This window comes from Marmota monax, unplaced genomic scaffold (assembly GCF_021218885.2).
Source record: "Marmota monax isolate L192 unplaced genomic scaffold, Marmota_monax_Labrador192_F-V1.1 WCK01_AAM20220418_F8-fsc00218, whole genome shotgun sequence".
NCBI classification, from domain to species: Eukaryota; Metazoa; Chordata; class Mammalia; order Rodentia; family Sciuridae; genus Marmota; species Marmota monax.
Genome location: NW_026694764.1, coordinates 96,815 through 110,414, shown reverse-complemented (window position 1 = coordinate 110,414; position 13,600 = coordinate 96,815).

The window sequence follows — 13,600 nt, the reverse complement described above, 5'->3', positions numbered from 1 at the left end:
CTAAATCTCTGAAACTGTGAGCCAAAATAAATTTTCCTTCCTCTACGTTGTTCTCATCAAGTATTTTGGTCACAGAGGTGAAAAGTTGACTAACACTTCCAGTTTTGTGCAAGCTGCTGTTATTAAGGTCCACTGAATAAGTTTACTGGTGAATGTCTTTGCTAATATCTCATTGGTTACCTTATTGTCAAATGTATATATGTTTGTTTCTGTGACTTGGGAAATGATCAGTTGATCTTTTGTCTCAGTGCTTACATATCCAAGCAGAATATATGCCCCTTATTGGATCTACCATTGGAAAGCGCAGTATGGAACATTTCAGAAGGGAAAACCACTTGCCCAATATTCCCTGAAATCCCATTATAGTGATTGGCATTCAAGTCTGTTCTCATTTATGGCTTTCTTCAAGTCACAGAATCAAGTTCAGTTTCTTTCCTTACTTCCTTTCCCCCCTCCTTTCTTCTTTTGCAACACTATTCAGGTGTCTATAATGGATAAGAGATTCTTTCATGTGGCCAAAGAAAGTCTCTTGAGTTTTGATACTTGAAACAGTAAATGAGGAGTTTGAAATGACTTCCTTTATTTTTTTTATATTTATTTTTTAGTTGTACTTGACACAATACTTTTATTTTATCTATCTATCTATCTATCTATCTATCTGGTTATATATCTGGTGCTGAGGATCCAACCCAGGGCCTCGCTAGGTGAGCAGTCTACCGCTGAGCCACAACCCCAGCCCTCCTTTATTTTTGTTTTTAAGTTTATTATGAGAAGAACTAGCATGTGCATCAGAGTCCTGGAATTCCTAATACATCTTACATTGTTTTAGAAAAGGAATCCCTTGTTCAATAGAGTCCCAGCCTCCACAAAGCTTGCTTCCAGGTGACTGAGTCGTTTTGTCACTAGATACCAAGAACTTCTAGTGTTGCACGCCAGAATTAGATCTCAACTCTAGATATTCTGGATTTCCCCAAGAGTCTGTTATTTACAACAAGCTCTTTGTTATTTATATCTATACTAGTAGCATTCTGTGTTTTTAAGCAAAGATACTAACTTGCCAACTTAAGCAAATCTATACATTTTTTGGGGTGGGGGTACCAGGGTTAACCCAGGGGTGCTTAACCAATGAGTGGCACCCCCAGCCCTTTGGTTATTTATTTATTTTTTTATGGTGCTGGGGATCGAACCCAGGGCCTTGTGAATGTGAGGCAAGCACGGTACCAACTGAGCTATATTTTCAACCCCTTATTTTTTTATTTTGAGACAGTCTTACCAAGTTGCTTAGGCTGGCCTTGAACTTGTGATCCTGAAAGAAGAACATAGGAGAGAAAGGATGGGGGAAGTTGGTGTTTGTGTGTGTATATAGTGTAAAGGAATGAAATCCCTATATTACTTAAGAAGCTTTGTAAAATAATTGAGAAAAATCAAGAAATAATAGGACAGAAAGAAAGACAGACAGAGGACCAGAGATGGCAGCGAAGGGAGTGCATCAGCCCTGTGTACCGCGTCACTGTGCGGGAGAATGACGAGTTAGAACGGCTAAAAGGTATCTTGTTAGGAATTTCCAGCAAAATTGGGGTGCTCCAAAACCTAGAGGAAGGATTTCCATCACACAAGGATCAGCTACGGGGGCTCAAATGCGAGAGATTTGTCCGCACGGAGGGTCACGCTGCTTATTCAGCAAATTGCCCTGCGACTAGAGTCTGTGGCATGCGCTGGGAAACGACGAGATAGCAACGCAAAGATACAGCGCTGCGGATTCTGCGGGCTCCTGCCAGCTGTGCAATCACCGTGCTCAGTGCTGAATTCTGGGTTTGAGATGGGGGAAGGAAGCGGTCCAATTCGGTTCTCCACACCGGTCAGACCACAGAGGAAGCCAGAGGCCACCATCTTGGAGAGCTGACGTCACCATCCCTGTTTTCGACTGATTGCAGCTCATTCAGCCATAGAACAGGTAATTTCAGGCTGCCATTTGCCTGCATCTCGCAGACAAATTACTCAGGCTCAGTACTAAAGAACCCGCGGAAACTGCTTCTTGGAGCCTGCTCCTATCAGAACATACACCGAGCACGGAGCGGACGAATTCTGGCTCCCGGAACTGCTCTGGCCCAGGGCTAAAGAACCCACGGAAACTGCTTCTCGGTCCGGGTCCTGCTGAATACGGTGGAGGTAAATACCAACCGAGCCTTCATAGGCAGTGGCAACAGGATTGAGACGGGGCTTGTGAGGGCCGGTCAGGACTCACCCGTTGCTTTGGTCACCCAGCAAAGGGAACGAAATGCTGCCATTCGCATGGGATACCAACATGGCAGAGATCTGATGTCATCAGAAAGCGGTGGAGGAGAGAACTTCATCGATACCAGCGGCAACAGAAACAGTTGGTCTCCTGGTAAAGAAAGTGAGTCACAAACACCCGAGTCTCTTTCACTTTGTCATCAAGCCAGAGGGGCAGAGCAGAGCCGCCACCCACGCCCGGAACAGTCCCAGCGGCCCGCCGGCGTGGTAGTTACGTCACCCCAATTGGAGTAGGGGCAGAGCAGAGCCGCCACCCGCGCCCGCAAGGTAGGCAGACCTGCGACCGACCAGCAGAACAGGCCCAGTGGTCCGCGGGCGTGGTAGGAGGGGCAGAGCAGAGCCGCCGCCCACGCCTGCAAGGTAGGCAGACCTGCAACCGACCGGTGGATCAGGCCCAGCGGCCTGCCGGCGTGGTATACACGTCACCCCAGTTGGAGTAGGGGCAGAGCAGAGCCGCCGCCTGCGCCCGGAACAGGCCCAGCGACCCGCTGGCATGGCAGTCACGTCACCCCAATGGGAGTAGGGGCAGAGCAGAGCCACCTCCCGCGCCCGGAACAAGCCCAGCGACCCGCCGGCGTGGTAGACACGTCACCCCAATTGGAGTAAGGGCAGAGCAGAGCCGCCGCCCGCGCCTGCAAAGCAGGCAGACCTGCGACTGACCGGCAGAACAGGCCCAGGGGTCCACAGGCGTGGTAGACACGTCACACCAATTGGAGGAGGGGCAGGGCAGAGCTGCCGCCCGCGCCTGCAAGGTAGGCAGACCTGCGATCGACCGGTAGAACAGGCCCAGTGACCCGTCAGCGTGGTAGACAGATCACCCCAATTGGAGGAGGAGCACAGCCGCCGCCTGCCCCTGCAAGAGAGACTTTTCAACTATACAAGAGCAATATAAATATATAGGGGGAAAATTTCAAAAACACAACAGTTTCACCAAGCAGAAAGAAACGCGAGCAGTATGAAAAGACAAGGAAAGAAAGGACCACAAGCAAGACTGTGGAACCAACCTAGATGCCCTTGAATAGACAAAGGGTAAAAAAATGTGGCATTTATACACAATGGAGTATTACTCTGCATTAAAAAATGACAAAATCATAGAATTTGCAGGGAAATGGATGGCATTAGAGCAGATTATGCTAAGTGAAGCTAGCCAATCCCTAAAAAACAAATGCCAAATGTCTTCTTTGATATAAGGAGAGTAACTAAGAACAGAGTAGGGACGAAGAGCATGAGAAGAAGATTAACATTAAACAGGGATGAGAGGTGGGAGGGAAAGGAAGAGAGAAGGGAAACTGCATGGAAATGGAAGGAGACCCTCAGGGTTATACAAAAGTACATACAAGAGGAAGTGAGGGGAAAGGGAAAAATAATACAAGGGGGAGAAATGAATGACAGTAGAGGGGGTAGAGAGAGAAGAGGGGAGGGGAGGGGAGGGGAGGGGGGATAGTAGAGGATAGGAAAGGCAGCAGAATACAACAGACACTAGTATGGCAATATGTAAATCAATGGATGTGTAACTGATGTGATTCTGCAATCTGTATATGGGGTAAAAATGGGAGTTCATAACCCACTTGAATCAAAGTGTGAAATATGATATATCAAGAACTATGTAATATTTTGAACAACCAACAATAAAAATTAAAAAATAAATAAATAAATAAATAAATAAAAAAGTAAAAAAAAAAGAAAGAAAGACAGACAGACAGACAGAGTTATGGTTTGGATAAGTGTCCTATTCCTTTCCACTCTTCTACTGATCTCCCTTTTCATGAGATTCGCCCCGCTTTCTTTTCCCTTTTCCTATCTTCCACAAATGAGAGAAAACATGACCCTTGACCTTCTGAGTTTGGCTTCTTTTGCTTAACATACTGTCTTCAAGTTCCATCATTTTTACTTTTCTTTATGGCCAAATGAAAATCCATTGTGTGTATATATACCACATTTTCTTTATCCCTTCATTTGTTGGTGGACACCTAGTTTGGTTTCACAGTTTGGCTATTGTGAATTGTATTATCATAAACATGGGTCTGCATGTGTCACTGTAATATGATGACTGAAATTTTTTTTTTATACACTACTGAGGAGTGTATAGCTAGATTATATAGTGGTTCCATGTCTGGTCTTTTGAGAAACCTCCATACAGACTTTCATGAGGTTGTACTAATTTATAATCCCACCAACAGTGTAAAAGTGTGTTCCTTTTTTCTCACCCTCTCTGCAGCATTCATTATTATTTGTGTTCTTGATGACTGCCATTTTGACTGGTGTGAGGTGAAATCAAAGTGTGGTTTTGATTTGCATTTCTCTCATTGCTAATGATTTTGAAAATTTTTCATATATTGGTTGCCCATTATTATTTCTTCTTTTGAGAATTTTCTGTTTAATTCATTTTCCCATTTATTAATTGGGTGATTTTTTTGTTAAGTTTTTGAAGTTTTTAAAAAACATATTCTAGATATTAATCCTCTGTCAGAAGAGTAGCTAGCAAAGATTTTCTCCCATTTTGTAGGCTCTCTCCTTACTTTCCTACTCATTTCTGTTGCAAAACCTTTTTAATTTGATGCCATCCCACATATTAACTCTTGGCATTATTTCATGAGCTTTGAGATCCTATTGAGAAAGTTGTTGCCTGTCTTATATGCTGGAGTGATGACTCTAAGTTTTATTCTAGGAGTCACATCGTTTCTGGTCTAATTCTTATGTCTTTAATCCATTTTGAATTGATTTTTGTGCAGATTGAGAGGTAACGGTCTAGTCTTATTCTTCTACATGTGGATAACCACTTTCCTTAGCACCATTTGTTCAAAAGGCTATCTTTTCTCCAATGTATGCTTTTAGCACCTTTATCAAGTATCAGATGACTGTAGATGTGTGGGTTTGTCTCTGTGTTTTCTATTCTGTACCATTTTTCTGTGTGTCTGTTTTTATGCCAGTACCATGCAGTTTTTGTTACTATAGCTCTGTAGTCTAATTTGAAGACAGATATTGTGATGGTCCAGTATTACTTTTTTGGCTTAGGAATGCTTTGACTATTTTGGGTCTTTTATTCTTCCTAATGAGTTTTAGGACTATTTTATCTAGTTCTGTGAAGAATGCCATCGGTATTTTGATAGGGATGGCATTTAATCTGCATATTACTTTTGGTAGTATAGCTATTTAAACAATATAAATTCTGCCTGCCCACGAACATGGGAGGTCTTTCCATCTTGTGTCTTCTTAAATTTCTTTCTTCAATAAACTATAGTTTCAATATGTGGATGTTAATTCATTATAAGTTGGGAGGCCCTAGGGAAGAATAGCGTTACCATAGATTAGGTAGAGGGAAGTGATGGGAGGAGAGGGGAGGGGATGTGGGGATAGGAAAGATAATAGAATGAAACAGACATTATTCCTGTATGTATATATGTGACTATATGACCAATATGATTCTGCAACATGTACACTCAGAAAAATGAGAAATTATATCCCATCTATGTATGATACATCAAAGTGCATAAGTGTATTCTACTGTCATATATAACTAATTAAAACAAATTAAAAAACTAAAAAAATATTCTATAGTTTCACTATAGAGGCCTTTCATCTCCTTGGTTATGTTTATTCCTATGTATTTAATTTTTTTGAAGGTATTATGAATGGGATTGTTTTCTTGATTACTTTCTCAGCAGATTCTTTGTTGGTATATAGGAAAGCTATGGATTTTTGTGTGTTGATTTTTTTTAGAGAGAGAGAGAGAGAGAGAGAGAGAGAGAATTTTAATATTTATTTTTTAGTTATCGGCGGACACAACATCTTTTGTTTTTGTATGTGGTGCTGAGGATTGAACCCGAGGCGCACACATGCCAGGCGAGTGCGCGCTACGCTTGAACCACATCACCAGCCCTGTGTGTTGATTTTGTAACCTGCTACTTTGCTAAATTTGTTTATTAGCTCTAATGGTTTTTTGTTGTTAAGATAATATGTTAAGATAATGTTGTTAAGATAATATGTTTTTTTGTTGTGAAGATAATATGATCCTATCTTTGGACTTTCTAAGATAGGATCATATTATCTTCAAACAGTGCTAATTTGACTTCTTCTTTTCCTATTTTTATCCCCTTTATTTCATTTCTTGCTTAATTGCTCTGCCTAGAATTTCTAGTACTATATTAAATAGTAGTGGTGAGAGTGGACATCCTTGTTGAAATTGTCAATTCTTAAAGGGATAACTAAGTTTAGAAAATAAACTATGAACTTAATATGTATATATTACATATAGCAACAATTACTACAGAAAAACTTACAAAATCCTCGTTTCAATAAAATTGTGATATTTTCCTAATCTCTTTTAATTGATTTTAATTTTATTCTTTATTTTTTGTGGTACTGGGAATTGAACCCAGGAGCATTCTGTCTCTGACCTACACCTCCTGGTCCCATCCTTTTTTAGACTTCTTTTGTTGAGGTTGCCCTCAAACTTGTGATCCTCCTGCTTCAGCCTCCCAATTAGTTGGAATTATAGGCACATGCCACAGTGACTGTTTTGACATCTCTTAAGTGTCTTAGAAGTTCTATTTGTGTTACAATTTTAAAGGTAATGCAAGTTATTTAATATTAAAACATGGTTCTTGGTTGCCATGAGCACTTTTTATGAGTATTGGACTAATTCACATGTGTTTCTGAACCGTGAATTGAAACATAAAGAGAAGCAAGAAAGTAGATACTTGACACTACTGGGAGAAGACCCTTCACTGTGTAAAGATCTGTCACAACTGTGCTCATCTGTGCTATGATAAAAGGGAGGGTTTGATGAGTTAATTTTCTCTCCCTCTACTGTGTCTGTTGCTCAAGGCCTCTCCAAACATTTTCTCAATATCTTGACTCTGATGCTGGTGGTTGCACAAGTCACAAATTTGGGTGCAATCAATCATCTCTTGATTCAAGGACACTGAGTGAGCATGCTCATAAATATGTACTTGGGAACACTGAACAGTGTTAAACCCAGAACAGATGTTTAGAGTTCCTGAAAACTCTGTCCACCTGAAACACTTTCTCTGCAAATCTTCCCAAATCCTTGCCCTGCTCTGCTTGCAGAGCCAGCTCAAAGCCAAAATGTCCACCTTGGTTCCAGGTATAGTAGCACATGCCTGCAATCCCAGCAACTTGGAAGGCTGAGGTAGGAGGATTGCAACTGTGAGGCCAGCCTCAGCAACTTAGTGAGAGCCTATATCAAAAGAAAAAAACAAACAAATTGGGTATGTGGCTCAGGGATAAAGCCCCCCCCCTCCCATTGATCCCTTGTACCAAAACAAACAACCCCCCCCCCCCAAAAAAAAAAAAACCTAAAACAAAACAACCACCCATCCCAACCCTGAAAATCTATGCTGGTCATATTAACTTCTTTCTGCTCCTTATTTAACTCCTCATCCTCCCACCACTACATACTATTTGGAATAAGGGTAACTTCACTTGAGTGGACGTGTTGCTGGAAAGGCTTGATTGCTAGCAAGAATTTATGTATATGAAGTCTAATTTTCAGTTTCCTTTCATTACAAACCTGGACAGGAATTCCTTTTGAGAAAATTCTTCAATGAAGAAAGATAACACTTTGACTGCCAGGATATACTGGCAATGTCCCTTCTTACAACACCCCTTCCCTCTCAAGAGTCTCTGTCTCTCATATATGTACATGCACTCATATCATTGAGATTTCTATCTGGGCCAGGAATGGTTATGCACACCTGCAATCCCAGCTATTTGGGGGGCTGAAATAGCAGGATCACAATTTAGTGAGACCCTGTCTCAAAATAAAAAATAAAAAAAGACTGGGAATATGGCTCAATGGTAGAGCTCCTCCTGAGTTCAATCCCCAGTATGACAAAAAACAAAACAAAACACAAAATGCAAATCAAAACAAAACAACAACAAAGGACAAAACAGATCTCTATGCTGACACAATAAATAATTGACTTCAGGGGTTTCCAGCAGTTATTGTGGACTAGATGCCCTAGAAAACCCATCCAATGCAAAGCACCCAACATGGATGTATTAAATAGTTAAAACTTAAATGCACTGTTTATTTAGCAACAAAAAAGGGAGAAATTTAAAGTACAAAAATGAAGCCAAAGGAGGATCTGGTGAAGTGTGAGAATGCCATAGTCTGCACTGACTGTGATTTAGAGCTTTAGCTTTAGCCATATGGTGACCAGGACACAGCGCTGGGTCTCCCACTGGGAGGTGTTTAAGACTTCATAGGCAGGCCCTATAGCTGGTCTAGTTATCAAGATCCCTGGCATTGCTGACTTAACCAATATTTGGTCCACACAGCTCTCAATTCTGACAGGGACTCAGCCCAAACTCTGTTGGCCCTAGAGGGAGTAATGATGGTAGAGGCCAAAGTGTCCTGCATACCATCTTCTTGTGATCATGTTGTCCATGGTATGATCTGGAGCTCAATGAGGTGCCTCTGGCCAGGGTGAGGAGCTTCTGTTAGGTATCCAGGCAAGGTGAGAATCTGACCAAACCTGGCCTTAGATAAATGCATTAGTCAACTTTTTTTTTTTCTGTGAGCAAAATACTTGACATAAACAACTTAAAGGAAGAGGGATTTCTTTAGGCTCATAGTTTCAGTGGTTGGCTGGCTCCATTGCTTGGGCCTGAGGTGAGGCAGATATCATGGCAGAAGGGTGTGGTGGAGGAAAGCTGTTCAGTTTAGAATGAGAGAGGAAGGGGCCAAGGACAAGAAATACGTTTCCCAAACAATCAAGAATGTGAAGACAGAGTCTGCAGAATGGGAGAAAATCTTTGCCAACTGCATCCCAGTTATAGCATTAATCTCCAGAATATATAAAGAACTCAAAAATTTAGTATTTCCCCTCACCCCCAAAAAACCCCAAATAACACAATCAATAAATGGCCAAAGGAACTGAACAGAGACTTCACAGAAGAAGAAATACATTAGATCAACAACTATATGAAAAAATGTTCAACATCACTAGCAATTAGAGAAATGTAAATTAAAACTACACTGCAATTTCATCTCCAGTAAGAATGGCAATTATCAAGAACAATAAATATTGTAACAATAAATATTGTTGAGGGTGTGGGGAAAAAGTTTCACTCACACATTGCTGGTGGGACTGCAAATTGGTGCAACCACTCTGGGTAGCAGTATGGAAATTCCTCAGAAAACTTGGAATGGAACCACCATTTGACCCAGGTACCCCACTCCTCGTTTTATACCCAAAGAACTTAAAATCAGCATACTATAGTGATGCAGCCACATCAATGTTTATAGCAGCTCAACTCACAATAACTAAGCTATGGAACAACCTAGATGCTCTTTAACAGATGAATGGATAAAGAAAATATGGTATATGTACACAATGGAAAATTACTTAGCCATAGAGAAGAATGAGGGCTGGGGATATAGCTCAGATGGTAGAGTACTTGCCTCACATGCACAAGGCCCTGGGTTCAATCCCCAGCACCACAAACACATGCATGAGGAGGAGAAGGAGGAGGAGGAGGAGGAGGAGGAGGAGGAGGAGGAGGAGGAGGAGTACATACCTTAAACTGTAAGATATCTTACAGTTTAAGGTATGTCCTATTTTTCAAATGGTGTGAAAATTTCCATTGGTAACATTTGGCAACATGAAGGAAAAACTGGAATGAAAAATACCATTGTTTTTAGTCATTCTTCAAACCTCAAATATGATTGTCTGATACTTATTTTAACAAAAAAATTCCATTATTTCTCTCTTTTTCTAATTCAGGAGCAGTATTTCTCCTTAAGGCCTGTTTTTGAAGATCAAAAGCTATGGAAATTTCAGTGAGCAGGTTGAGCTGAGGAAGAGGCTGGGCTGTCAGTCGTTCAGGTGGTACTTGGATCATGTCTACCCAGAGATGCAGATACCTGGGCCCAACGCCAGGCCCCAGCTACCCATTTTCATCAACAGAGGACCCAAATGGCCCCGCCCCGGGTCCTGCAGCTTGGCAGGGTGAGGCAGCCTTCTTTGGCAGGTGTTTCACTCTGCTGCATTACAATTCTTTACACCTTTATACCACAATTTATCTTATCTCTGTTTGTATATTTGACACCAAATTCACATCTTCATGCATGTATTTTGTATAACGATGAGGGTCTACTTCAGGAAATAGAAAAAGAGGGAGTACTCCAGCAACTAAACTTAAGTGTCTAAATTGGAAGGAAAAGTGAGAAAGCTCTTGGTACAGAGGCTATTGTTGGCGAGAAGACTTGAGCCAGCAGAGCGCGCTGAGGTACCGAACATAAGACCTGATAGGCCTGTGGGCTAGAAAGGCCAGGAAGGAAAGGAAGGATCTGGAAAAACCAGTTTTTAATGAGGATGTTTCTTTAGATCCTCAGCAATCACTACATGCTCATTCAAGAGGTCTAACAGGGGTGCACAGCAAGCACTGCTGTCATGCACTTTTAGTGATATGCAAATCAACACTGATCAATTCTCAGGGGGGCAACTGTGGGGTTGCCCGGGGCCTGGACACCTATTTCCAAGTCTCACAAAGGCCCTGTAGCTCATGTTGCCAATTCCAGTAGCATCTTCACAGTGAGTCTGGGGCTCTTCTGTCCTGCAGAATGCTCTATGGGAGAGACTTGAGAAACCTTGCTGTGTCCCAGTCTGTCTTCCTGTTGAGTCCTGACTTTCCTGCCTTTGCTAGTGGGGACTGGACGTTGTTGTTTTTAGGTGGCAGCCTATCCCTGAAAAGAGCTGCTCTTAACAAAACCACGCCCCCTCTAATTTTATGTTAAGTGCTTTCATTAGTGCATTATAATTATACAAAATACCGGAGTTCATTTTGACATAATCATACATACACAGAATTGAATTTACTCAGTCCCCAGTGCTTTCTCCCTCCCTCTCTTCTTTCTTATCCATATTTTACCTTCTCTACTGATCATTTATTTTTAAATTGGTGCTTTATTGATATAAATAAAAGTAGAGTTCATTTTTGGTATGTTTCTTTATTGCATAGTATAATTTTGCAAATTTATTTCACATTTCCTCCCTTATCCCTCCTTCCTGCCCCTCAATCTCCCTCCTCTACTATACTGATCTCCCCTTTATTTTGGTGAGATCTGATCCCCATATCCCACTCCTATGCTTACTTGGCTCTAGTTTATGCACGTGAGAGAAAACATTTGACTCCTGACTTTTTGAGTTTCTAGTTCCATGCATTTATGAGCAAATGCCATTTCTTCTTGATGGCTGAGTGTATATACATATACACTCCATTGTGTATATGTATCATGTTTTCTTTATTCATTCATCTGTTGATGGGCACCTGGGCTGGTTTCATAAACTTCATTATTGTGAATTACGCTGCTATGAACATGAACATTGATTTGCCTGTATCACTATAGTATGCTGATTTTATTTCTTTTGGATAAATATCAAGGAATGGGATAGCTGGGTCAAATGGTGTATGGTTTGAATGTGAGGTATTCCCCAAAAGCTCACGTGTGAGACAATGCAAGAAGGTTCAGAGGGGAAACCTAATCAGTGAATTAATCCCTGCTGGGATTAACTGAGGGTAATTGGAGGCAGGTGTGGTGTGGTGGAGGAAGTGGTTAATTCGGGCCATGGCTATGGGGTATACATTGTATTTGGAGAGGGGTCTCTCTCTCTGCTTCCAGATCATCATGTGAACTGTTCCTCTCTGCTACACTCTTCCACCATGATGTTCTCCTTCACCTCAAGCCCTGAAGAATGGAGCTAGCCTTCTATGGATTGAGACCTCTGAAACCTTGAGTCCTCAAATAAATTCTTCCTCCTCTACAGTTGTGCTGGTCAGGTCATTTAGTCACCACAGTGAAAAAGCTGACTAAAACATACGGTGCTTCCATTCCTATTCTTTCCTCCTCTCATTTTAAACCAAGGCCTTCATCCTAGGCTAGTCTCTTTCTTTTAGGTCTTTATCAAAGATTATGTGGGGAAGCCAACATACTCTGACACCATGTTTTTTTTTTCCTACCAAATTCTGTAATGTGAGAGCATCTTCAGGTATAGGTTCTTAGTTTGTAAAGTTTAATGCAGAAAAGCAGAGTTCTCACGGTTTGCCATCCTTATTTGAAGTACCCTAATTACTGGCACAAATTCTGCCACTTTTATATTATTCACTTGAAACACCTTAAGTGGCTTAAGCAAAACGGAGCTGTGCTTCTGATCTTTCTGCTGAAAACTTTTCTTCCCTCAATCTTCCCATCAAGGCTAATGGCAACTCCATCCTTCCCATAGTTTGGGCTGAAAATCTTGAAGCTTTACTTGATTCTTCTCTTTTGTCCATAAAACTAAACACTAAAAAATATTGGCTATACAGGTTCAAATAATGTTTTGGAAATAAATACTCTTAGTAATGAAAAATCTTAGGTAAGGAGGCTTGTACAAAATTCAAAAAATTAAAATACAAGAATTATAGAAAAATAAGCAAAGCCAGATTATTATTAATTGGTACCTATAAACTCTAAGGGAAAAGAAATACCTTGTTCTTTGTGAATTTTTGCTGAATGAAGCATAATATGGCTTGCAAACATTTAGAGGAAAACAAATCAGTGTGGCAACCAATCAGGCCTACTTTCATAGCATCTTCCAATGCCATTCCTGGCCTACAAAGGACAGCTGCTCTTGAGCTTGTTAAAGGTGCTGGTGCCTCTCAAATATTCCACACCGTGAAGGAAGTATCTTCTAGGCTTTCCCAGGAAACAGAGTCAGCTGAGGGCTTCTCTAATTTAACATAATAAATTAATTCCAACATGCCCATTTCTCTGAACTTATTCTCTTCCTTAGTTCTCTTCCCAGAGATCTTCTGTTTCATTTTAGTGGAGACCACTGTTTTTCTAAATTCCAAGAAGAAATTCTGGCGATGTTATTTATTTTCTTCAGTACTGGGAATTGAACCCAGAGCCTCATCCATGCTAGGTAAGCACTCTAACATTGAGCTACATCCCAAACCCTTTTTATTTTGAGATGGTATTTTGCTAAGTTGCCCAGGCTGGCTTTTTTTAATTTTTTTTTTTTATTTTTTTTTTAGTGTTTTTCACATTTTTTGTTTTTTGATTTTTTTTTTTTAATTTTTATTGTTGGTTGTTCAAAACATTACATAGTTCTTGATATATCATATTTCACACTTTGATTCAAGTGGGTTATGAACTCCCATTTTTACCCCGTATACAGATTGCAGAATCACATCAGTTACACATCCATTGATTTACATATTGCCATACTAGTGTCTGTTGTATTCTGCTGCCTTTCCTATCCTCTACTATCTCCCCTCCCCTCCCCTCCCCTCCACT